General features: G+C 44.4%; 1 long non-coding RNA gene across 2 annotated transcripts in view; it reads left to right on the top strand.

Moving 5' to 3' along the window:
• Positions 1-8,149: 8,149 nt before the first annotated feature.
• The window catches only part of LOC141479801 (uncharacterized), a 70,222-nt gene continuing 51,730 nt past the window's right edge, over positions 8,150-26,641 (top strand). The window contains exon 1 of one of the 2 annotated variants that reach the window (XR_012464055.1): positions 8,150-8,273. This is a non-coding gene — a long non-coding RNA (uncharacterized lncRNA). Of the gene's footprint in view, positions 8,274-8,604; positions 8,814-26,641 lie in introns of those variants that run through there. The other variant, XR_012464054.1, reaches the window with a different exon arrangement.

The following is a 26,641-nucleotide window of genomic DNA, read 5'->3' as shown; positions in this document are numbered from 1 at the left end:
ATCAGCCTCTCTCAGGGATGGTTGGATTCTGCTCAGGGCAGTGAGAGGGATTCACAGTCTCTCTCCAGCTCTCCTTTTCCATGACTGTCTTCTCTAAGTGTGCCAAAGCCTCCACCTTCCCCACGTCCACCCAGAATACAAAATATTGATGCAAATCTTGTATTTGTGCTTTAGCGTAGCTGCAAACACACTGTTGGCTTTAATGAATTATCCAACAATAGGAGGAAGCCAGTGATACCAAACGAAGCATGGAGCTTTCCCCAACCAAAACCAAAATCAGTCCTTCCCCCTGTGTGTTGCATAGTTTCTCCAATTTTCTTGGAGTACCCACATAGCTCTAGATAAGCAGAACAAAGAGCCTCCTTCCCTGCAGATCTCCAACCGCCAGCGTGTGGTTGACAGAGGGATGAATGTGATGCTACCGTCCTCGCTTCCAAGGGCTGGAGTGTACAGCAGTTGTGCAAAACCATACATTGCATGGCAGGGAAACAGAGCATTTCTCACTTTTCCCTATTAAGGAACTCCTAATTTGCAAATAAATGAATAATACATGGATAAAGTTTGTCAGGACTGTTGTTCAAGAAGGGCAGGTGATGAGGAAAAAGAAGGAGGGAGTTCACAGGCTATCTGGAAGGAATATACTTTCTCTGAACTCTAGGAAGATTATGAAACAATCTGCTGGATGTCTCTGGGTAGAGATAAAGGAAGAGTGAAATCAAAAAAACCCAGAAGCAGTCTCATGGTAGAGTCTATTGTACATCAACTAATGAAAAAAGGAGATTGAGGAAGGGTTTTTTTTTAAAAATAAAGGGCTCATGCAGTGAACAAGTGCTGGTGGACCTGGAGGAAAATGGTACACCAAGGTCAAGGATATTGTGAATTTTAAAGTGAGAAGGAAAAGAAAACTAAGGAGAGGAGGAAGGAGTTTAAGATTTTGGCTGTTGCTCACTGTTGGGTCTTTGGGAAATTCATGGTACTCTGAAGGTGTTACCTTCTCCCTTCTCAGACTAGCACCAAGTTCTGAATGATCAGATGGCACGGATGGGTTTCTGTGGGCATTTCTTCTTGTAACACCCTTTGTTTATTCCGTACAAGCAACATGACCATAGACTGAACTTCTCAATGTAGATCTGCAGCAGGGTTTTGGGGAGGGAACGATCTCTTATAATGTCCTTACTTTTGGAGAGGGACCACTGAGCACTGGTCTGCTCTAAACTGTCTTGAGAGACAGCATGGTGAGTCACTAGTACTAATGGATTTGTTGCTGTATTTTACCTCAAATACTTACCAAAGGCACGATACCAAAGGCTTTCCACTTAAAAATCACTTTATGGACCTTATATGATGTTCATAGCATCCTCATTCAGCAAAGAAATAATTCCCGCCCTCAAAAGGTTGAAATAGGGGCAAAGAGTTCAACAATTTATATTTGCCAGATTTTGATAAGTCTTAAAGGTGAGACGCCCTTTGTTCACTGGAGAAAAGAGGTGTAAAATCAACGTTCGTACGGTCTCTGCATTTCTCTGCTTGGTTGCCCGTGGGACGCTGGGGTGGCTGTAGCTAGTATGTTGCTGAAAAGGTGCATGAGGAAATGATGAGAGAGGGTAGGATGTGGTTAAAGCCTCAGTTTGCAAACTGGAGCTAATGTGAGGGAAGCATATTACATCTCACATCCATTAAGGCCTCCAGCAATCACCTCCCACTAAGACGAAGGAGCAGCAGAGAAGGAATTGTGACTTCCTGAGTCCCAGTAGCTCCTGGAGCTGTTCCTGTTAATATTCAATTATGTGCTGCCCTGGACTTAGAGCACCGAACTACATCTCACTCCAGCCCTGAGGCTCAGCTGCAACAAACACAGCTGCAGGAGGCCGAGCCACAGAGAGAAACAACCCCCAAAACAGGGTTATCACACCTCCAGCCGCCTGTGCAGAACCAGCACGTAGGAGGAACCCTGCTGTCCACCCTCTGCCTTCTCCGTCTCCCCTGTCCAGGCTGCCTGGCTTTCAGGAAGAGGCTACAGGTAGGAGCTGATTGACCTGTGAGCTGTGGGCAGGGTCATCAAACTCTTTTTTCCGCCCCCAGTTTTTATCCTGGATATGCAAATTGACCATATAATGCTCTACATGTACTTCCTTTCCATCTCCTACTACACAGCTTCTACTATGGCTTTTCCTTCATCTCAACCCCCAGCCCTGAGTGTCTTCCATCCCTGTTGACCCCTCTGCCCTGTGATAAACCTCTTCCACTTCCAGATCATGGTATTAACTTGACATTTGCAAAAGGTCACTGTGTTTGCTCTGCCTGAGAGTTATATTGCTCACTCTTTTGTCTTCTTGCTTTGTAAGCCCTTCAAGGCAGAGGTTATCTCCTAAGGTATGACTACAGAGTGTCCAGCAAAACGAGGCCCCTGACCTCAGTTGGGGTGTAGCAGCTGTAACAGAGATAATAACGTGCTCCTTGATGGAAAGGCTGTTTCCAATTTTATAGATTAATCATCAGAGGTTAATGAATCTTAATTTACACGTAAAAGTCTTTCTTCCAGAAGAGGACCATACATGGCATCTCATGGTACAACGGCTAATGCCTTGGTTTCAAAGAGCAGCAGTACCAGATCACTCCTATATTTCCATAGTCCATCCGGACCGTGTGGTATTGCTGGAGCATATGCCATTTGCAACTGCTGCAGGAACAAATGTGGGACATAAGGGAGGTGACACACAATACATATTTTGTGCATCCAGTTTATGCATATGAAGGCACGGCTTTTTTTAGCTCGCAGTTTGTCACGCTGAAACTGTTGTTGCATCAAACTAATTGCAATTGAGATGGGAGCTTGTTATGCTTAGCCTTAGGATATCTGTCCTGCAGTGGCTGGTCCAAGCAAGGTGCAGCTGGTAGGGAAAGGATATACAAATCAACTCTTTACTCTCAGGTGAGAATGGGTCTGATCCTGTCCTCTTCTCTTGACCTGACCATTATCCCTGTGCTTGTCTCCCAGCACACGTTGAGGTGGAGATGCAGGACAAGAGCTCTCCCATGCTGTAATCTCAGTTAGGCAGTCAGGAGGGCTCCAGCCTAGGTAGGAACTCATCATGTTTCCTTTCTGTCCATGAGGATATACCCCAGGCTTGGCTCTTTCCAAGCGTAAGCCAGCTCTGAGCCTCAGCTACAGTGAGGCCACACCAGGATGGTAGATGGGAGAGTGAGGCTGTAGGACTCAGCAGGCTCAAGCCTGTGGTTGAGACTGCTCTTCACCTGGGCACGCAGGCATCTCAGCGGCAATGCATCTACTGACCACGTTTGGAAGAGGTGCAGATGGGAGACCTTTGCTGATGGCATTAGTGCCAAGGCCAACAGAGCACTAGACTGAAAAGCCGTGCTAGCCCTAAGAACCGCCCAACCCGGCTCCTCTGCCATGGTTTGCTTTGAGAGTGGCACAAAAGCTAGATCGTTCCTCAAAAATACATGGAGAAATCCCCAGGTATTCATTTTTCCCTTTCATATGAAGATATTCCTTTGAAAACAACACGTTCCCTGAACTATCCTGGTTCCTCTGCTTCTCCATGATACCCCTTGCTTGCCAGGGATGCACCTAGGCAGAATACGGCAGTGCTGTGGCTTGGCGTAGCTACATATAGACTAATTGGCTGGTACGTATAGGTTGGGTGGCTGAAAGGTGGCTGCCAGCCCTGATGCATTATGGCTAAATTCTGCTTCAGTTTCTGATCTGGTTCTCTCCCTCCTGTCTGGGTGTTGATTTTCATGCAACTTGCAGGAATATAACTGTCTTTGAAATACCTGCTTTCTCCCAAGTTCATCTGAAATTCATTAATGGGTTCAGGAGCTTTTGGGAGAGGGGGATGGACACAGACGTGAAACGAAAAGCAGCTCAGCAGAACCTTTATTTCCTTAGGGAGGCAGCCTAAAGAAACATAAGCATTTATTCTCATCTGTTGCTGGGCTTACGACCCACACAAATAACAGGGAATAGCGAGCAAGCAGCCGACTGCAGAATGGGAACAGGGAAAATGACTCAGCAAGCTTGGCACCAATCTGGAGAAAATGCAGGTACATTATAACCTTGTTCAAGCATCCCATCTCGTCCGTGACATGACGTAGAAACAGCAGCTCATGTAGGTATTTGCATCCAACAGAAACATTTCCTTCTGATAAACGATTTAGCTCTGGTCTTGCAAATAGTTATGTACAGGAGCAGAGCAGGTGAGAGGCCCCCTGTACATTTGCAGGCAAGGGAGAGAAAAAGTTCAACGAAAACCTCTCATTGCTTTTTAAATACCTTTTTTTTTTTTATTATCAGTTGACAAATAGCTGCTGAATTATAGTTTCATGCTTTGTTCATGTCATTTTTCCTAAGATCAGTATTTCCTGCTACATCACCTTAGAAACCTGATCAACAAACACTCTGCTCTACACGTAAACAAAGCTTATTTTACCCTATTTTTGACAGCAGCCAGTGTTTTAGAAACCAGAACATTTCAGGTTCTCTGGGCTATTTGCCTCAATTTCACAATTTGGTTTTGTTTTTGAGCGCCTGTCAGCATTGTTTATACCTAGATCTGTTTGAGTAGTAATGTTTTCATGTGAGCAGCAAAGAAAATATATTACTGCAAATTGCTTTCTGGGATCGGGCTTTCTTCTCTTCTGTCGAAGAGTCGAAATGAAACTGCACTTTCTAACACATGGGAACTAAAGAGTGAAACAAATTAGAAAGAGAAGTGAAACGAGAAGACTCGGTTTCAGTGACAAAAATGAACAAAAAAAGAAGCTAAGACAACATTGATAAGTAAGCAGGACCATCTCCAAAGCTCAAGCTCTAATAAAACCCAAGAGTGTTATCTCTAACAGAGCAACTGAAGAACTCCGATGAGCCCTTTAACCATTTCCTTGTGGAATAGCATCAGATCTTGTCCTGATTCCATGACAAGGAACTTCTTTCTGTTTTATTTTTATTACAGAAAATTAGGACTGGAGCCCCATAAAGTTTTCTTACTTGCTTTTACAACATGAGCATTTCCCAGGTAGCTGCTGTGAAAACACAGATTAATCCAACAGCAAACAGCGGATTTTATTTGACAGTTTAAAAAAACCTGGACAGGAACCCCAGCTATTGAGCCTCCTGTGATCTGCCACCACGCAAAGACAGAGTCCATCAGTTAGGGATTAATTTTAAGGCAGATATTAAAGTCTATCACATGATGAAGGATTTTCCTATATGTGCACTTTCAATGGGATGCTTTAAATCCTGTGCGTGCACGTGTACACGCACGTGTATGTGCACGACGGTGTTTATTTGAACCTTTTTTATTCACAGGCAGATATAGCCATAGGCTTCTTCAGGCCTTTCCAAGGAACATAAACTTGGGAGGGAAGGGAGAGAGGAGTCATCTTTAAACCTCACATATTCGAAAGTAAGTTTTTGAAGGAAACAGGGTCAGGTGGAAGGAGCCAAGATCGTAAAGATTTTATAACTAACAACATTTTTAAAGAGGAGGCAGAATCCCTGCTCTTTCTGAGTGCAAGACCTCCTTGCAAGAATCTAAAGAAAATTTGGGTAAAGGCGCCCTTTTTACAGAGATGCATCATTTTGCTTTTCTGCTCAGCTGTAACCTAAAGCATCTTGGCTTGACAAAATGAAATAAAGCTGTGTGATGATGCGCTGTCACTGCTGCTGCCGCCACTCTGCCTCCTGCAAATCTCCCAAGATTGTGCACCGATCTCCCCCGATCAGAGCCTGGTAAGGGAGCGATACTTCCTCCTTCCAGCCTAAATCCTGCGCCAAACAAACTTACCCTTCGGCTTTGGAAAACACGGCTCGGGTGTGCAGCAAGCGGCTGTGCCTGAGGTGCCGTTTCCGAGGGCTGGTGTGGCTAGGTAACTCTCTTCCCATGACACAGCAGAACAGCAACAGCAGCAGCAGCAGCAGCAGCAGCAGAATAAAACAGATCAGTTCTGGCAGTACTCCTGGAAGACTACTTTATATCCCAGCTCCAGCCTCTTTCTCCTTTAAGGATGATCTGAAGAAGGGAATATGGAATAAAAAGAGGCTCAGTGAGGCAGGGAAATAAGGGAGAGGAAAAGCGAGGCACGCTGGAGCTAGACTCCACAGGAGAGGGACAACCAGATAAAATGGCAGAAAGGAACCCAGAGATAGAAAACCCCTCAAAATTGGATGGGAAAGGACAGATAAACAATGAAGAAGTGTAGGGTGGATAGAGGGAGGACTCTGAGAAGAAGGAAGGAAAGGAGGATTAACCTCTCTCACTCACTTAACTCTTTTCAGTTAAATGATTAATTTCTACAAAACTCCCGAAAAACCTTGAAAAATAATAGTAGAGGTATCCGAAACACTGATCTGTTACATATACAGCTCATTGCGCAGGCGCTTGGAAATGAGTCGGGTAAAGCACAGGTATTTTGACTCCGAAAGCACTAATGGGAGAGTGAAGGGAGATGATCTGCCATCATTGCCAGGATTGGGCCTGTGTCGGCTCTGGTCCCCTCCCCTGGCTGACAGTACATGTGACGGGCGTCACGCCACAGATGGGAAAAAGGTCATTTATATGACTCTCTTCAAGAAAACTCAGTGGGACACTGAAGAAATTAAATTCCAAACTTAAAATTTATTAGATCTGTGGGTCATGCTTTAATCTGCTGAGGGGCTGTGATTTCCCACAGAAGGCATAAGGAACAAACGCTGCACGCTTTTTCTCCTTCAGTTTTTAACAGCAAATCCATCCCCCCTTACAAGCTAGCCCCCTGCACCTTGCACTTGACCACCAATAGCGACGTGATGCCACTGGTTTGGGCGCAGAATTTGGGGACCTCCCGTGAGAACCGCCTTCCGTGGAGAAAACCCCGCGAGCCCCCTTGTGTATCACCAAGCCTGGCAGCGGTTTGGCGGCGGGAGCACGGAGCAGGTGGGCTTTAGCTCCTCCATCGCAAATCCTGGGGGCAGGAGGAAAGCTGGGAAAAGCAAAAAAGAATAAAAAACCAACCCACTTCAGCACCGCAGGCAGAACAGCAGCCTGAGGAACGCCGCGCCGCCCGCCCGGCCTCCCGCACCCCCGGCCGCGGGCAGGCGGCTGGAGACCGGCGGCGGGGTCCGCGGGGCGACCGGGGGGTTTCTTCTCAAAGCACGGAAACCGCCTTCATCTTTCCTTTTTTTTTTTTTTTTTTTTTATCTTCTCTAAGGGGTGGCTGTTTCTATAAGCGGCTTGCATTATTGCAGTGGCAAGCGTACATCCCTAGGAACGGCTCCTTCCAGCATCTCTACAATCCGCTCTGGGAAAACCGACGGTATCACAGGTTAGACCGGTAAATCCGTTCCCTATCAACTGGTGGAGTTTAAAAACCACGTCCGTGACTACCGCACCAAGCCCGCACAGCCACACCGACAGCATCGCTCACATCTCCAGCCTCCTCAGTCTGACACAAACAAGTTTTTTTTTTTCCTTTTTTTTTTTTTTTTTTTTTTTTTTTCTGCCGCCTTCAGCACCGGAGACCCACCGTGGCGGCAGACGAGCACCGAATCCCGCACCCCCCGAGGAGCGGGGTCCATCCCCGGCTTTGCAAGATGCCTGGCCCGGGAGCGCGGCCGCGGCGAGCGGTTATTTCCCTTTAGCGATCACAGGCGGGGAAGGGAAAAAATACAAAAAAAAACCCCAACAACCCACAAACCAACAAAAAACCAAAAACCAAAACACCAACCCTAATTAATAATAATGGTAATAGCACAAGCAAACGCAGCACAACTTGCTTTGACTCGCAAAACTGAGGGTGGGAGGTGCGAAGCGGGCGGCAGCGGGGCTGGGCAGCCCTCCCCCCTCCACCCCGTGTCGGGCCGGGGGTACCGGGGGGTATCGGGGAGTACCGGGGGGTACCGGCGGGTCCGGCGGCGGTGTCGTCGTCACTTGAAAGTCCCCTTTAAGTTTCCATAGAGAGAAAGAGAGAGAGGCCTGCGGGTGTCACATGATGGACATGATATAATGAAACAACATTGTGGGGAGGGAAGCATTAGGGGAGCCCGGGGCGGCTGGGAGACGGCGGGGCAGCCGTGCCCCCATCCCCCCCCCCCCCCCCCCCCCCCGCCCGTTCCCTCCCCGGCCCGCCCCGCAGCTCCGCTCCGCCTGCACCTGTCTCCGGGAGCGCGGGCAGATGTGGCACAAGCCCCGCTGATGGGGCTGCCCGGTGGCACCCGTCCCCCCGGCGAGGAGGAGGAGGTGGAGAAGCAGGAGAAGCGGCAGCTCTCGGAGGTAAGTTACCGGCGGGACTCGGGCGGGGGGTGCTGCCCGCTCGCCCCCCACGTTGGGGGGTTGCTAGGGGGCCGGGCGGTCGCGCCATGTTTAGTGTGCGGAGGGTCTGGGGGTGCGGGGTGTGTGTGTGTGTTAGGACACACACAGACAGGGAGAGGGACCGGGGGCACCGGGTGTCCCCGCGGAGCGGCGGGCGTGTGCGCGCCCTCCCGCCCTCCATGTCCGCATTCCAGCTCATGTTGCGCAGATAAAATTCAAACTTGAGGTAAACACAAGCGGGGGGGGGTGGGGGGGGGGGCCGAGGAGGAGGGGGGGGGGGAGAAGAAGAGGCGGGGGAGAGAGAGGCAGGCTCGCTCCATCACGGCTCCCCACCGCTCCGCACCCGCGGAGCCCCCCACGCACCTGGCTGCCTGCGACCGTTCTCCCCCCCCCCCCCCCCCAACCCCGGCCGGTCCCTTCGCAGGGGCCGCCGGCGCCGTTCGTCTTCCCCCGGGGGAGGGAAAGGCAGGCGCGCACCCCTCATCGGAGACGGCAAGTGAGGTGCGCGGCAGGTGCGCGGGCCGCTGTCGCGACATGGCGGGGGGGGGGGGGGGGGAAGGCGGTGGGTATTTGCCTCTCGCGACGTGGAGCCAAGTGACAGCCGAGCTGCGGCCGGAGTTGGGGGGGGGGGGGGGGGGGGGGGGAAGGACGGGACTGCGCCGTGTTTGTTTTCCCCGCTGCGTGGGTATCCCGAATCGAGCGAAAATAACAAACGTCCCCCACCCGAAATTATCGCACCCACCCCCCGTCCGCATTTCCAAGTGCGTATGGAGAAAACAAGATGCGGAGGGGGGGGGGGGGTGGAAGGAGGAGGGGGGGAGGCGGGGGGGGGGAGGGCCCGGCCGCGCCGCCGCTCGCCAGCCCGGGTCCGTGACACAGGCGGTGCCGCCGGCAGCGGGTATATTTAGCAGTTCCACCCCCCCACCCCCCCCCCCGCCATCACCACCCTTCTCCTTCCATCCCAGCACTCTGCGTGCTCCGCACCCCGGGTGCGAGCTCGCCGCTTTAGATGGAGGCGGCCGGGGGAGAGAGGGGGCCACGGTCCGCCGCCCCACAGGTGGGTGCGTGAGGGGAGAGGAGGGGGTCCGGCGGACAAGCGGTCGCCCTGAGGGGAGGGTTAGTGCCCTGTCCCACCCCCCGCCCCAACCCCCCCCCCCCCACCTCACACCCCTGGGAAGGGCGGCGGGAGGCTCCTGAGGGAGAAGCGCTGAGGGGAAGCGGGTGGGGGGGGATGGCTACCGTGGGCGCTTCCTGCGTGGCGCAACTCGGGGGCTATGGCGGGTGGCCCCGCGGCCCGTGGAGCTCCGGGGTGGGGAGGAGAGGTGGCGGAGTGTGGCCGTGGCGGCAGTGCGGCCATGGGTATGCGGGGGGCTGTGAGGGAAGAGGGGATTTGGGGGGGGTGGGGGGTGGGTGGTCTTCGGGCTTCGGCCTCGCTGAGGGCGGGAAGCGCGCGCGACCCCTCGAGGCGCGGCCCCCGCCTGGCGCCTCCTCAGCACTGCACCGCGGCCCGGGCCACGCCCACCGCGCCCCCCGGCAGCCAATCGCCGCGCCGCTAGCGGCCCCCCCCTCCCCTTTTCCTCCTCAGCACCCCCCCTCCCTTCCCTCTTTCCCCTTCCCCTTGGCAGGGCGCGCGCGCGGTCCGCCCCCGCCCACCCGCCTGTTTGTTATGGTCGGGGCCACGTGCCGCCGGCTCAGGCGGTCACGCGGCCCGGCCTCGCGCCGCCCCCGGCCGTCGCCCGCCGCTGCCGGGGGGGGGGAACCCTGACAGGGCGCAGATATGGCCGCCGGTCCGGGGGGGCCCTGAGGCTCTCCTGCCCCAGGGGAAGGTGGGCCGGGACCCTCCTGTCGCTGTCCGGGGGGCTTGGCCCTCCGTGTCGTTGAAGAGCGCAGCCGTTCGGGCCCTCCTGAGGGGCCTGGGCCTGGCTGGTGGGTCTCCCCACAGCAGAGCCATCACTGTCCATCCGCGGCCGGCTCTGGCCTCCTGAGAGGGAGGTTTTTCTCTCCGGAAGAGAGCTGTTTATACCTAGTGATTTTTTTTTTTCTTTTTTTTTTTTTTTTCTTTTTATTATTTATCTTCTCCGTGCTATCCTGCAGTAGCTAGGTATGTTCCTAGCTGGGCGTTGTTAAGGCACGCCGCCTTATGTAGGTAGCACAGGGGAACACCGTGAAGATCGTGTTTAGTTATCGGTCTCTGGAGCCTTGAGCCTATTTATAGGTAGGTTGGGCAGCCTTTAGCGTGAAGGACTTGTGCCGCGTCCCAGTCTGCGGCAACGTGAGGTATCTTAAATGATGGTGGTTTGTTTCCGACAGTTCTTTGTTTCCGGAAATCGGATTTTATGGAAGGCTCTGGAGGAAATGGTTGTTAACAGGCAATGTGGAGAAAGGCTAGTTTGTTTGGAGCTGAGGAACGTAATGCCGTTTTAATGTAACTTCTCGGGTAGCAGAACAAACAGTAAGAGGATACGCAGTTCTAGATCGGTGGCTTTCGGCGTGCAGGGAGGGGACCCCGGCCATCTGCAAACAACTTACCAGGCGTCAGTAGGAAGCAGCTGAGGAAGGGGTATCTGTTCTCTGTAGGCTTAGGTTCATTATAGAGACTTCTGTATAGCTAAAGAAGATTCTGGGACTGACACGCTGAGGCAAAAAAAAAAAAAACAAAAAAAGACTGCTATTCTAGATCACTAGGATATTTTGGTTTAGAATAAGTGGAGGAGGGGTGGAAAAAAGCCCTGTGTCTGTGTTTCGTTGTGTATGTTCCTGTTGTACTGTTTAAAAATTCAAAATTCAAAATATTTGTAAGAATTACATAACCATTAATAGCATCGTGACTCTCAAATAGCCTTAAAGAGTTAAATAACAACAGAGGAATGAGAATAGGTCAGGAAAAGGAGAGATGGTTTTGTAACTAATGGTGAGGACTGTGCACAGATATTTAAAACTGCTTTGGAGATGCAGTGGAAAGGAGTCTTCTGTTCGTAGTAGTAGGATTTTGATGTCCTATAAATACAGAACATGAGAAGGAAAATGGAAGTTCAGGTTCAGTTTTATGCGAGGATGGTTTATGATGCTTCACACACTTTCACTTCTGTTCCATCGTAACTTTATCAGTACAGTTTTTGTATCTGAAATTATGACAGTTTCCAGATATTGACTGGTGTTGCCGAGGAGGGAATACGGCCTTAAAATAACAGGAAGAATAATGGCTATGAAACGAGTCGAGGGCCACTGTTACAGTGAAAGGGCTGGGGTGGCTATTGGCTGTACTTGGCATATGGAGAGCTGATGTTTTGTGTTAGTTACAGGAGTCATTTGAAACGATGTTACCTACAGAAATACGTTAAATACGTTTAATCAACCCTGGTAGTATACTTAGTTTGTACAGGCATATCTGCGTATCTTTGTATTTTGGGGGGGAACACAGAACGCCCTACCTTAAAACAGGAAATTAATAGGGAGCAGTTAGTTTGTTAGAGAATACTGGAAGGTGCACAGTAACAGAGTGCGCCAGCATCTCTGATTTTTGAATGTATGTGGAATTGCTGGTGGAATTGATGCCCCAGGAAATTGCTTTCTCTATTTTTGTTGGTGAGATGCAGTTAACGTAAAATGAGCCCTTTGGATCCCATATCCCATTTCTCTTTAATATAACTAAGATCATTTATCTTCTCAGACGGCTAGAGGAAAAAAATACTTCATTTTGTAACTTGGTTCACCTTCTCTTCAATTGCTGTCAGTTCATGACAAGGCACAATGTGTGCTGTACACAGCGTTCTACAGCGCTGTTTTGGTGACGAGTACAATGTATATGAAAAAAGGACTACGAAAAATAGGTGTTGTGCCAGTGCTTTCCACTTTTTATGTAAACAATACCTATTTATCTCTTAAAGGGGTACTCAAAAGTTTCATTTTAGGATCTAATGCCTTGCCAAATTCAAGTGGCAAAATGGTCACTATTTTACTCTTCGTAAGTACTTAAAAAGCATCTGAAAAGGAGATATCTAAACTAGTATTCATAGTGGTTTTGCGATAGGAAGTAGTGAAACTTTTTTTTCCTGCTTTAATAAAAAGGGAAATTATGAATTTATTTTAAAAATGTGTGTGTTTGTTCTACTGGTAGCCTATTATATGGTTAAAATTAAGAGGATCTCTTTAATCCAGGCTAGATTTTTTTTTTTTTCCAATGGCCGTAATCATGTGTTAGTCTATTTCTTTTATATTTGAAAATGAAAACATGGAGTCATGTTTTCTGTTCTCTTGTGTGTAGTATGATTAGCTGTAGTCGATCGTGCCATACTTGCACAGTGTTTTTCCATAAACATCTTGCTCCTTGAATTATTGGTAGTACCAGACTATGAGCTTGAAAATGCCGCAGCATAGAGGATAAGAGTACTTGCAAACATGAACGCTGAAATACGAAGTTAAAAAAAAAAATATTAAAATCTTTCCCCAGCAGTTCTTTCAAGTCACTTTGATGATCCTGACTCGTGGCTTTCTAAATGACTGGGGATGGAATTAATGGGGCTGCAACTGTTTGTCACGGATTTAAGCATAAACAGCTTTTTTCTTTCTGGCTTTGGATTTCATGAAAATACAGTATAAAATTCACTATCCTTTTTCAGTCCTTTAGGATGCTGCTCTTCAGCCAGCAGATGTAGTGTTGTTGTCTAACAGCAAGGCTGGAAATCGGAGTTGTTTGTTCTGAGTTTTACCCTTACCAAGGTCAGAGATCTCATCCTTCCGTAGATTCCTGATCTGGGCACGTAACACTTGCAGAAGGTCCTAGTTCACGAATTTTCACAGATTGTCTTGAGCTCTACAAGGAATGTGTTAAGTGCCCCCAGTATCGTGCTTCTTTGCAGACATAAGTTTGGAGATCTCTGAAAGACTTAACATCTATATAGCAAAAATATTAATTATGGTAGTAAAGCAGTCAAGCTGAAAATGTTTTATAAGTTTCTTACATAAAGTGATGTGCTTGGCAGGACAATAAAAATGATTATTGTAATAACATGCTTGTTTTAAATTTAATCAACATGGACATTGAAGTTTTGCTGTTGACAATGGTTTATTTTATAGTCTAAACATGTGGAAAGTTTTGTGGATGAGGGGAGATGATACTGTTCTCGAATTGGGTTTCACAGTAAGCCGAATTTCAGTGTACTGCTACTTGAGACCTCTTTTTTTCATAATTCCTATTATGTTATGAAGCATTAATGAGGCATTGCTGATGGTGAGGGTTGAGGTTTTTTTTATTCTTGCTGGGCTAGAAATTTGTGACTAAAGGATAAACAAAAGAAATTGAGAAACAAATGGTTTAAAGGGCTTTTACAACACCATTTGTACGCCATGATTTTATGAACACTGCTCTGAATATGGCTTGTTTAAGCAGTAGGTCCTGTTGAAGTACGTAAATTGTGCGGTTAACGTAGAAAGGAGGCAGAGTTGGTAAATACAGATACTAAAGCAGTCATAGTAATTTTTTCTGTCCTGTGTTTCAAATTCTTACTCTCTTGCAAGCAACCCCATGATGTGCTTACATGTAAAAGGATGATGCACAGTTGTCTAATCTTAACAGAAAACTTGTGAAGTCATCCTGTTAGTAATATTGAGATTTTTTTTTTTTTTTTCTTTATGTCGTCTCACAAATTGTCAGAAGCAGCAGTTATTTCCCTGGGTGGGAAGATGGGGTGAGCAGAATGGGGAGAGGGAAACCTGGTAAGCATTATGCTCTACTATTAAAAAAAATTCAGGTATTTCTCTCCCCCATCTTTGCATACAGGAACGTGCTCATTTACCTGTGTGCTCCACCAAAACGTAGCAATTTGAGTGCAGCTACTGCAGTGCTGAGCCTGGAGTAATCCTTGTTTTTTCCTAGTGGTTATTACCTTAGATTCAACATTGTCCGCAGAACTTCTCCATACAGGCGGAGTGAGTTTGGATCTCTCTGGAAAAATGTACCTTGAATCTGGGCTAATTCTTTTTCATCTGTGTTGTCGTGAGATATATTTTTGGTAGCATACATATTTTCAGGGAAAAAAAGACTACTTTTGTATTTATCTAGTAACATTGTGTATGGAATACCCAGAAAATGTGCTAATTTGAATAATATCTGTATTATTTTCAGGTTACTGGATTTTAGCATAAATTTAGTAGCTGCTGTAGGAGCTTTGGCAACAATAGCGTTGTAAAATGAAGGCAGATACAGGCTTCATAAATTACAGTGTGCAGAGGAAATAAGGTAGAATCGAACTGATGTTCAAATTTTCGCCTATTCAGAAACACAACAAGCCTTGTTTCAGTTTTATCTTGGATACTATTTATTTCGGCAAAGTAAGGTGTTTCCCAGTGGCCAGATACCGGGTGGTGGGTGGTAGTTTATCCAGAAGAGATGGGTTTGAAGCTGAACGGATCTTTGTGTTTGATTATTGAAACTTGGGAGGTTTCTTGCTACCCAGCTGGTGCAAGCAGCTGTGAAGCCTCCTGGGAGGGACAAGATCCATCAAACCTCGGTGTTTACTTTTAGGAAGAGAAGAAATAGGAGGTTTCTGGCTATTGTCTGGATGTGTTTTGTAAACTGAAAGCACTGTAAACGCTTTTAACAAGGTGTAATTGCTGTATCATTGTGAGTTCTGCATGTTCAATGTCTTGTCATCCCCTCTCCCCCCCCCCCCCTTTTTTTTTTTTTAACATCAGATGTTAATCTGTTAACATCTGCTGTGTATTGCTGCATCATCTGTAGTTCTTGGGAGATTTTTATATTCTAATTTCTGTGACTTCATGGCAGTAACCCAGGGTCCTGAAGCAATCAGGATTATGTTTATCCTACTGATGGAGAATGGGACTCCAAATCTGTGGAAAGCAAGATATTTTTTTGTGGTAAGATGTACATACAGAGAAGACACATGTAAAAAAAAGCCTGAGCAGAGCGACAGCGTTAAAATCCTGCAGCATTAAATACTGCTTGTGGTCTAAAGCAGCTGTCGGTGATGTTTCGGTGGCATGAAATCTTAACACTCATTTCAGAGAGGTTTTTAAGTGCAGCAGAGGGATGTGCGAGTGTCGTTGCCCTCTGCCGGAGGAAATCAGCGGTACAGTGCTGTGCGGTGGGCCCCAACTGCCAGAGCTACCAGAAATTGCTGTGTGGGCTCTTGGATGGAGTTCCCTTCCTCTCGCTTGTCACTCCAGCTTCCTTGTCAGCTCAAGTTCAAAGATACCGTCTTTCTTCTAGAGCTGTAGCAGTGGCTCCTGTTCAAGCCAGATCGTCTGATTCTTCCTCGTTCTTCCTTAGCTGTGTCTGTGGGCATCTGTTCAGTGAAGCACATGGGGGTTTTTTTATATAAACAGAAAGCCAAATGGTGGATCCAGCATTATGGGACCTGTTACTTCTCCAGAGATTATTGTCCTGGAACCACAACTATTTCTGGTAGTTTCAACGGAGAATTGTGCACCCTTCTCATAAAAAAGGAAATCAATTTGCATTGTTAGCCTTGTCAGTTTTTTGGTAATTGAAAGATACCCATAAAACAATATTGATGTAGAAATCAGTATTTTGAATGTAAAAGACACTTAAATTTGGGTATGGTTCACACAATATGGAACAGGAGTGAGATCAGACCAACTTAATACATATGATTTCACTAACACTGACTGTATCTGCTGTTTCGATAAGCCTGTAGCATTGCACAACTGTTTGGGTGTTTTGGCTTTTCTGGTTTTGTTTTTTGGTTGGTTTTGTTTGTCAGGGTTTTTTGTTTTGTCTTTGGGTTTTATTTCACTTTTTTTTTTGTGGTTTAGGAAAATGATTTCTTTTGGGTTTTCAAGAAACTGCCGTTTTCGTATCTCACTGGTGTTGAGGTTAAAAGGAGTTAACAAGGGCAGAGTTCAGCTGTACTACTGCAGTGGGAGTTCAGTGGGAACCTCTGTTTTCCCAGTCCTTCTTGTTAATGGAATTGCTGACGTTCATGAAGAAGTCCTTGCTGAATATTGGAGAGAGAAAAGTCAGAGATGGTGACCGGGGAGAAGTAACTATGAATTGTGAATTGAAATGTTATTTACTGAGTAAAGCTGAATTGCTCAAAAGCAGTATTACTTTGGTAAATGAGTGACGCCTATAAGCAACAATAATTTGTTCTGGAGGCCAAAATTGCATAATATAGTGGGGGAAAAAATGCTGGTAGAGATGTCTGATAGATTAACCCAGACCACAGAGCATTGTGATGGGAGGGAAGCATCTTTAAGAGCACTATTTCGATTACAGAAGATGGACAATAGATTCTCACGGGGCAGCCTGAATGGCAGGACCTAGTCCTCCACTACTGCAAGCAAACATGGACTCTGATTCCTGCAACAGTTTTCAGGTTCCAGATTGAAACCTTCATTGCTCCTCTTAAAAGGCTGGTCCACTCTCTGATTTCACTGATTTTTAGAAATCTAATTTCAGTTTTGACGCAAATGTAGTTCACAGCCAGCTTGCGTTAATTTGTTGTACAAATAATGTCCTTTAGAGTAAATGACTCTTCTCTCCATTGTGTTTTGCACATGCTGCACCTGCAGATAGCAGTTATGTTCATTTATAGCCCTTATTTTTTTTCTAAACCAGCAGTTCTTAACTTTTTCATGCCCTTCCCCCTCTTCAGGATGTATTGCATGCCCCTGTAGTTTAAAGACCACTGGTCTAAAAAACCAAGCGCTTCTAATCTTTTCCTGTAAAGCAAACTCTGTTCCTGTGGGTGAAGTTACTTTTGAGAAGGTTTATGTAAGATTATTCTCCTGTTTGCTGTATCAGGTAAATATTATAAATACAATGTGTCATCTCTAATGTTATCCTGGTCATGGTCTTTGTAGGGTACATCTGGCTGAATATATCCCTTTCATTGATGTTTTCCTTGGAAATTACCAAGTACTGCTATTATCATGAACAGGTTTAATTCTGTTCCAGATGCTATGGGCTGATAAAGTAGTAATGCATCTTCTGGCAGTTTCTTACAGGATCAGTTACCATGAAAAAACTCTATTTACCCAAAGTATGAGGTCTGCTTTGAAGAACAAGTTTGCGATGTGTGTACAATTCCCAACAGACAAGGACTGTAATTTATTTTTTTCCTTATTCTGCTGCTTTAGAAAAATCTTCCTGGCTAGATTAAAACTGGAAGTGAGCTCTGATACTTTCAGATGCAGTCTCTTTGGTGCCTATGTCAACATTAATTATTCTGTACCTCTAATGTTACCATATAAACTGGCATCTCTTCTGGCCTGCAAAGTTTATCCTGGGTAAACTATGCTTGGCTTATTTAATTTTCATATTTGATCTGTGAATCTTTGCAAAGACCTTAACCAACGTTGTTAACTGTTCACTGTTCTTTTTAATAATGTGGGCAGAACTGCGTAAAGTTTTTCAAAGAGGTTGCAGTGATTCTTTTTCACTTCAAGATTTTTCTGTTTGTCCCATTTTTGAAACGTTCCTTTATGGTTGTGCCTGCTGTTGGTATCCGTACTAGGTCTTGTCTTCAGTCTGCTGCTGCCTTGCAGGAAACAAATGGGGTGAATAAGTCCATCCTCTTCCTGCAGATGGCATTCATGATTCTTCTGGGTTTTTTTCGGTTGTTTTTCTGCCTTTCCTGTGGCAAAAAGGAGACTTTGCCTATTTGCTGGATGCCAGGTTATCTTTGTGGTTTTGTGGTGCCGGAAATTTAAAGAAAGAGTCTACAAGAGAGTAGAAGTTCAAGGAAGGGCAGCAAAAGTCCTCTTCGTCCACTCTGTCCTTGCTGTGAGTGGTGGCCCTTACTGGTACCCTGTTCTGCTGGTACTACAGAGTTTAGCCATGCTCAGACTCTGAGATGAGCTTTCAATCATAACATGTGTTTTCTATTCTTCCTGCCCCTCCCTGCCACCGAGCATGAAGATTGAACCCAAAATCCGTTTTATGCTCTTAGTAGTGTTTAAGGAAATGCTCATGTGGATTGCAGCTGTATTGGAGATTTAAAGATTTCCTGAGTGAGGAATGGTATGGTTTTACTTGCTCTTTCTGTAGACCCAGTCCTGCAAGTAAGTGACTTCCCATCCTGTGGCTGTAAGGTATATATTTTCCTGGCATCTCAACTGTGTGCACTGGGTGGCTGGAGGTTCTCAGGATAACTGCTTTTAAGATTAACTTTGTAGCACCATTTCTTGCAGAATTCACTTTGGAATTTTAATTTTCCCTGCTAGTGTTTTTTTTTCTTAGTTTAAGATGGATGAAGTTTGTAAAGATGTGGGGTTTTTTTCAGCTAATCGATACCCAGCTGACCCTTCTTCTACATTCTGTGCATTTCAAGGGTTCTGTTAAATAATATTTATATTAATAGTACCATCTACTGCTGAATCCCTCCTGTGGTTTATAAGAGCATATTTAAGTATTACATTATGTTAACCAGCTTCACTGATAGCTCAAGGATTTAAGTTGTTTGTATTTGCAGTTCCTCTGCTAAATTCTTCGTCTCCTGTGAGTGTTGTAAGTAACAGAGATTGGGACTGCAGAGGAGATTTCATAGAGCCTGGGCAGCAGGGGCTGGGATTCCCCAGCATGGCAGGGAAGGGGATTGCTGGAACTGTCCTGAAGGGATATCCATAGTCAACTTGCCTTACTGGGGTGTTTGATAGATGTGGGTCAGCATCACCAGCAGAGTGGGCACAGCAGAGGAGGCTGTGCAGAGGAGTTGAGTGCTATTTGTAGGCAGCAGTTCCTGAAAGAGAACTGAAAGCATAGAATAACAGGGGGGAAAAAAAAAAAAAATCAGAGTCTGTGGAAAAGAGACAGGTGACCAACATAGGGAGACCAGAATGGATGAGATTCTCTTTTAGCAAAGCTTAATATAAACAGTTAAACAAAAACATTTACTCTGTACACAAAAATCAAATTCAAACAATTCATAGAACTTTTCTATAATTCATCTGGTTATTAGTAATTCATGGTTCTAGTACTTATTACTGTGCGGTTTTGCTAACATAAGAAGCTTATAAATTGAATTTTATAACCTGTTTATTATATATTACCTACTCCTTGGGTGGGGAAGATAGCAGTGTATCCACGTAGGAAGGTGCACTATCCCGTAGTCACCTGACAAGACAGCAGCGCCCAGAGCTCAACATGTCTTCCTACATGTTGAATTTCTGCTTGGATCTTCCATAATCCTAACAATTGGCCGTGTTTCCTGTTTGTTTGCTTATTGCCCTTTCTTACAAGTGCTGGTATTTGACCTGATTGTGTAAATACAAAAGGGTTGGTGCCTCTTATTGAAGGAACCATTGAATTGGTGGAGGAATTAAGTTCAGAGATGTCAAGTGCCTGAAGCTCTGGTGCAGAAGTTAGTTCAGGAATAAAGCAAGAATCTTAAATTTAGATTTTACAGGGAGATATGTCATTGTGCTACCACTAGATTAATGTGTTGGCCCAGGATAATGCTGGCTTTTGAAGAGCTTATCTTCAAATGTTTAAAAATCTGTTCTTGTGTTTTACCATAAACTGATGTGGTCCAGCAGTCATCTGGCTCACATATTGGAAATATTTTATTTTTCTTTTTACGTGACTCATTACCATGCATTTGTAGCTCTGGTTATTTTCTCTTAAAGGATTTGTTCTGCCCTTTAATTATTGTGATTTGGGACATTCAGGTTTGACTTACTACCAATGTCGAAATTCCTCCAGGACTGCTAACTTCTAAATAAATCTTTTAGGCTATGTGCCTGTAAAATTACCAGTTGTCTTATTACTTCTGCATTAGTCTAAATTAGGACTTCAGTGGGGTTATGTTGCCCTACTGCCTGTGTGAATCTTAAAACTTACTTTAGGTGGCAAAGTGTTGGCTTTTAATGTGTTTGGGGTTTAGCTGCTAGAGGTACTCTGTCTTGCTGAGTAGCAGTGGGTGTGCACTTAGACTGATGAAATAACGAGTGAATCACCACAGCAAATGCTATTAACAATAATTCGGACTCCACATAGCTTGAAAAAATCGTGAAGTATCGTTGCTCTTGCATGCTTGTTCTCACTAAGGTATTCCATTAATAGGTAGTGATCATTTCCCTTTTTCTCTTGCATTACTAAGTATGTTCTGTTTTCTGTAAGGTATTTCTTGTTACAATCAGAAAATGACAATATCTGTTTTTGTTTAGGAGAAGATGTAACTGGTGCTTTCTGAAGGATCGTGTTCCAGTTTTTGTCCATTACTGCTGAAGGGGTCATTTTAATTAGCAGAGCTTTCAGTTGGGGCAGTTTCGTTCGTTACTTCTTCAGTATTTGATAATTATTTTTTCTTACCTTGAATTCCTTGTCTAAGGTACTTACTGCTGATGGTGTTTGTGATATCGCTGCAGAATTACTGGTAACTTCTGGTAAGAATGTCTAACTGAAACTGACTTCTTGGGTTTCCCAGTCTTGCCACTTAGTATAGGAGGCCTGGTGTTGTATAATTGCTATATAATTTATACTGTAAAATAATAACTCTACCTTAAGGACAGGTTTTTTTACTTCCATTATTAGATGAAAGATTCTAACCCTCAGGGTCTTGAAAGTCTTTGAATTCCCAGCCTAACATCTTGAAGGGCTGCCTCATACCCACTTTTTTTTTTTTTAATGATAATGGCAAGTTTTGCCTGACGCAGCTCTCTTCGCTCGTTTTTATTCCTTGAATGCTTTTATGACCAGGAGTTAATATCACTTACCGCCTCTTCGGTCAGGTAAGCAAACAAAACTTTGGGTCTGTATTTGCGATATTGATTTATTTTTTTTCCGTTTTTCTAATCATCCTAAACTGTGTCAGCGTACCTGGCTCGGGTCTGAGCTGGATTTGCACCTTAGTCTGCCTGCTGCCCACACTGCTAAAACAGCGTGGGACATGGCGTCCCTTAGCATCCCTTAATGTCCTCCAGAATGCCTGAAGCCTGTGGTGAGTTAGCTTGCTGTGCCGGGCTTTGATGTTTAGTGGAGTTGGAATCGCTCATCAAAGCAGGAACGGGGTTTAAGAAACTATTCTTAATCGTTTTGCTGTTGTTTAGCTGCTGCTCAGCAGCTGAGGCTGCATGAACTGACTGCTCGAATCGTCCTCCATTTCCTGCCTCAGAAACTTCATGGTCCTGCCTTTCATTTTGGAACCAGTGCCGTTGTGTCGTTTCCCAGCTGAGACCAGTGTGGAGGCTGCAGGTGCTGCTTCGCTTCTCTTCGCTTCGTTCAGCTGATTCCTGCAATTGAACAGTTTAACACAGACTACTGATGGAACAGAGAGCCACAACGCAGGAGCTGGTGCAGGCAGGCGTCCAGCGTTGCTGGGAGGCAGCAGGAACAAGCAACCACTTCCTCTCCGTTTATACCAGTGCTCTTCCTTTCCTCTTTTCTACTCATGGTCTAGAGCAAATCCTTCAGCTGCTGTTACTCGTATTGGCTGAGAAATCATATTTCTTGGTCTAAGACAACTGCTAGTGATAAAATGATGTCCTTTTCTTTTCTTCTTTTTTTTTTTTTTTCCTTCTTTTTAAACTTGTGGTGTAGGGCTCCAGGTCCGTGCATTCTTGCAAGTAGGGGACTCTTGAGTTGAAAGGTAGAGGTTACCATCTGTTGCCATTTCTGCTACCTAAAAGCTCTCTTCTCTTTATGCTTATGTCTGAATCCACCTTTCTTAAATAGGACACACGCAATAATTAGGTGAATTTTTCAGGCAGCCATATATTGGGGTCACGATTGCTTTATTTCACAGGGATGTCACTCTGATGACCCATGGTCACTTTGGAACGGGCTAGGGTTTTTCCTCCTTTGTAGTTTCCAAATTAAGGAGCTGTTTTCCTGGTGGGAATATGTGTTTTACCCAGGTATATGACTGTGCATCTCCTGCTGTGGAAATTCGTCTCACTTAGATTATTCAAGTCTATGAGGGTATCCCATTCTTGTTGTACGGTATCCTGATTCTCCTTTTCTAACTCTGTTTTATCAAAAACCATCAAAAAAATCTAGGATTACTAATTAAGAAACCCACAAAAAACTAATCCCCAAGCCTAACTGATAAATGTATAATTCTAAGCATCTATACCTATCCATCGACAAAGACCATGAATGTGTGGAGGTCCTTAGAAAAGAGTAGTGCAGTCCAAATATTGAAAAAAAAGTTGGATTTTTGTGTGTTCTCTTAAGATGTGTGTGTATATATATATATATATAAATAAAATAAATAGAATATATTTAAGAATATGTTGGGGGATTTAGAAGAAAGCAGATGGTGAGGTCCAGTTCTTCCTGAAGGCATTTCAGCTCCCTCTGAGCTAGTGAACTTAGTGAAGTTAAGCCAGCCAGAGAACGTGCAGATTTGAGTGTAAAGGCAGGAGTTTCTGTCAATCAGTGGTAAAAGAGCTGATACACGAGTAGGTAGATTTTTATGTTAGTTGGGTAGAAACACTGAGGTTTTCAGATCCAAACGTTTGGATAAGTACATTAAAGAAGAAACAACAAGAAGAACAAAGGACTGAGCCTGCTTTAAAAGATGAGAAGACAAACAGAACATGCCAGCCACATTAAGACATGTCAAACAATGATAAATAAATACCAAAATGTCCTTCAGTCTTCTGAATAAAGAAATAGAATGGGAAGCAGAGCTGTCTTTGCAGGGGATAGGATTTTTACATGGATTCAGTTCTTGGTAAGGATGTGGGGAAAAGGCAGGATGATGAATGGATGTGACAGTTTAGAAACTGAGGCAGATATAAAAGTGCATGATACTAAAGCACAGAAGATACATACTCTTACTATAGCTTCAGTAGACTCCTGAAATTTTAAGGGGGTGAGACATGGAGTACATAATAAAGTTAGCTTATTGAAAGTAAATTATGCTGGAGTGGTCTGACACCTTCGCTGGCACGACCTGCTTTTTCCAAAGTCGGTATTTCCCTTGTCTTTGGGAAGGTGCTTTAATAGGAATCTACATTTAAAAAAATCTTGTTTAAGCCACACAAGAAAAATATGTTTTATAAGAAGGGTGGTAACGGTGGTGACCAGATGGAGAAGAAGTAATGATGGGCAGTTTTGGAACTGGAAGGAAAGGGGTGGGGACAGTTGTTAGAGAATACAAGGCATTTTTTGATGATTGACTTAGATGTGAGGGGTGACTGATCATCTGCCTGCTAGGGCTTTGCACAATAGATAGATAAATTAAAAAAAAAAAAACAAAAAAAAACCACCAAAACAAAATAAAACCACCAAAAAAACCTCAACACTGAAGGGTTAAGATATTTCAGAGATTTAATGGTGTTTCACTGCTTGGAATGGCACAAGTGTTGCGTTGACGTTGCGTTTTAAACCTGTAAAACCCCTATTTCTTTCATCTAGAGTTTGGTTTTTGTAACTGGGAAGCGTTGAGTTAATAGTTAACGTGCAAACATTAAAAGAAAGTGGTAGCACAAAATATTGCTCTCTTTCATTTTGTAATTGTGTGGTATTTATGAGAAGCTGTGAGGTCATTGGCTTCCGGTATGAGCCACTTCCTGAAAGCCCTTGTTTTACATGGTAAATCTAAAAATGCATTTCTTAGAAAAACTCAGCTGTGTTTTGTTTTCTCTTCTCTTGCTTCTGAACGTCCACCTTGAGTTTTGTTTCTACTCCAGAGCTTATGTTCCACTGCGGAATAGTGCTACCTCGGGACGGAGGGTAACGCTGCCGAGGGCACAGGCTGTATTGGAGAAGGTATCACAGAGAAACATAGTTCACAGACCGCAGTACAGTCGGTGGTAGCGTGGAAACAGTTTAAACACAGTCTGACATGGAGAAAATACTGACAATCTCAAGCTTTAGTAAACTGAGGGTCCTACACCGACAAATAATCCCGTTATGTTCAAAATAATGAAGTACAACCAGCATCAGCAGAACTATTTTGAGCTCTTCTTTTCCTGTTGAGTTCCAAATACGTAAAAGGCAATTCATTTCTTGCAAAGCTTGTTAAAATTAATTTTTGGGCGTTTTTTCAATGTAAAGTTCTCATGCTGTCAGTGGCTTCTAAACTTGCGGGTTTTAGAAGTAGCCATCAAATTTTGTAAGGCGGCAAGGATTTGGCAGCAAAAAGAAACAAGCTTTTATGTGTGTGTGAAAAAGGAAACAAACAGCCATACTTTATTACTCATTTGTTTAACATAGAACATATTTTTGGATTGTATAACATCATTATTTATAATATAGAGACGATTATTTCAACCAAAATGTGTTCTTTAAAATGTGAAAGTGTAGTCGTAATAGAGCAATATAAATCAATTAAACTGTGGCAGGTCAGTGCGTGTGGGAACCAGGCAGGATGAAGAGCATGTCTGAAGGAAAAATGAGAATTCTAAGGTAGTTTAAAAGAGTTATATCTGGCTGGTGTTGTGGGTTTTTTCTTGGGTTTGGGTTTGTTTGTTTTGTTGGGTTTTTTTAAACCAAATTGGATGAACTGAAATAACAAAAAAAAGTATGTATTTTTTTTAAATAACAGTGTAATCCTAAATGTTTGGATGACGTTTTTGGGTTGAGTTTTGGGTTGGTTTTTCTTTTTTTTTGTGATTTGTTTTTTTTCCTCTTCATATTAATTGCCTAAAATACTAGTTAAGGCTAATACCTAGGCTAGCAAAGACTAACTAGAACAGCTTTGTATAGGAGTGCTTTCATTTATAAATTATTTAAGTTTTGCAATATATGAACGTGCCGAGTTTCTGATGTGAAAATGAGTGAACATTATGTGTCAGTTTAAAAGTTGTCTGTAAACATGAATGTTGGGGGTTAATAATACACTCATTCCTTTCAGATCAGGTTATTTTGTTCGATGAGCATGGAAGATAAATTGTAACTTGCTGTGATTCTAAATCATAGCAATGGGAAATTCTTAAAAATACAATTAGTACTTAAATTTACAAGCAGTTTTATAATAATGTGGAGTTAGCCAGTCAGCACCTTGTTTTATAATAGCCATTATGTCATTCTCTCTGTCTCCAGAAAGACGTGCTGCCTCTCAACCTATAGTTGGCAACAGTCCTATAAATTTCCATGGTAATTTTATTGGTAATTAGCGTTTGTCAATAGCTTGTCTGTCATAAGCCTTACATGTCTCAAACCTTGTCTGCCCGTAGAGGAATCGGTTTGCAGATTTCTGAAACTACAGTTCAGACCTCAGCTTTGTAGCTTTTTATTACCCCCGTATGTAGAATGAGGTTTTAAACTTACTTGAGAAGCCTGTGTTAGCTGTTCTATTGATTTTTTTTTTATTTATTTTTTTTTTCCCCCTTATTTTTCTTCTCCAATTTTCAAACTTGTGGCTGTGGAACCAACATCCTCATCAATGTGTTCTTACTTCTGGTGTTTATTATTTCAAAAATCGTCTCTTTTTATGAATCTTAAAAAAAGAAGACTATGTAGTGAAGTTACTGGGAACTGTGGGAGTGTGCATTTGTTTGGGATCAGGCTCTGATGTGAGGGATTTTGTTTGGGATTGGCTGAGGGACTTGAGTCTTTTTAGTCTAGAGAAAAAAAGACTGAGAGGGGATCTGATCAATGCTTGCAAATACTTCAAGGGAGGGTGTCAAGAGGATGGGGCTGGTCTTTTTTCAGTGGTGCCCAGTGACAGGACAAGAGGAAACGGGCACAAACTTGAACATAAGAAGTTCCACCTAAACATGAGGAGGAACTTCTTTCCTTTGAGGGTGGCAGAGCCCTGGAGCAGACTGCCCAGAGAGGTGGTGGAGTCTCCTTCTCTGGAGACATTCAAAACCCTGCCCGGACGCATTTTTGTGCAACCTGCTCTAGGTGGACCTGCTTTGGCAGGGAGGTTGGACTAGATGATCTCCAGAGGTCCCTTCCAACCCCATATCATTCTGTGATTCTAACTTTACAATAGCAGGTTCAGTTTGTGTGTCTTAATAAGAGGCAATAATATATTTGTCCTGTTATCATCATGCAATTGCTGCGTTGTCATGACTGTCACCGTGCGATGTAGTTTTAATTGTGTAGGCTTTGATCCTTTAGTTCTGAAACATTAAGAACTGATACAAGGCATCACCTTAAAGCACTGGCAGCTTTGGGACTTTAGGGGGGAAAAAAACTCTTAAATTTGATAATGCTCTTTGCTGTGATGCTTTTCTTGCTGATATTTGTAGTGCACGTCTGAGGATCTTGAGATAATGGGTTAAATTGAACGCTGGTGTCTGAGCCTCTTGTTTAGAGGTAACTACATTATATGTATAATCACAGCGCTCCGTGTATTTCCTCCCATCGCAGCTCTTGGGGAGAACAGAGGAGCCTGCATTGCCTTTAGCATGATGGTAAGAATTGTTGCTATTAAGACAGCACTTTAAGG

This window comes from Numenius arquata, chromosome 2, assembly GCF_964106895.1.
Source record: "Numenius arquata chromosome 2, bNumArq3.hap1.1, whole genome shotgun sequence".
NCBI classification, from domain to species: domain Eukaryota; kingdom Metazoa; phylum Chordata; class Aves; order Charadriiformes; family Scolopacidae; genus Numenius; species Numenius arquata.
This window is presented reverse-complemented; position numbering and strand designations above follow the sequence as displayed.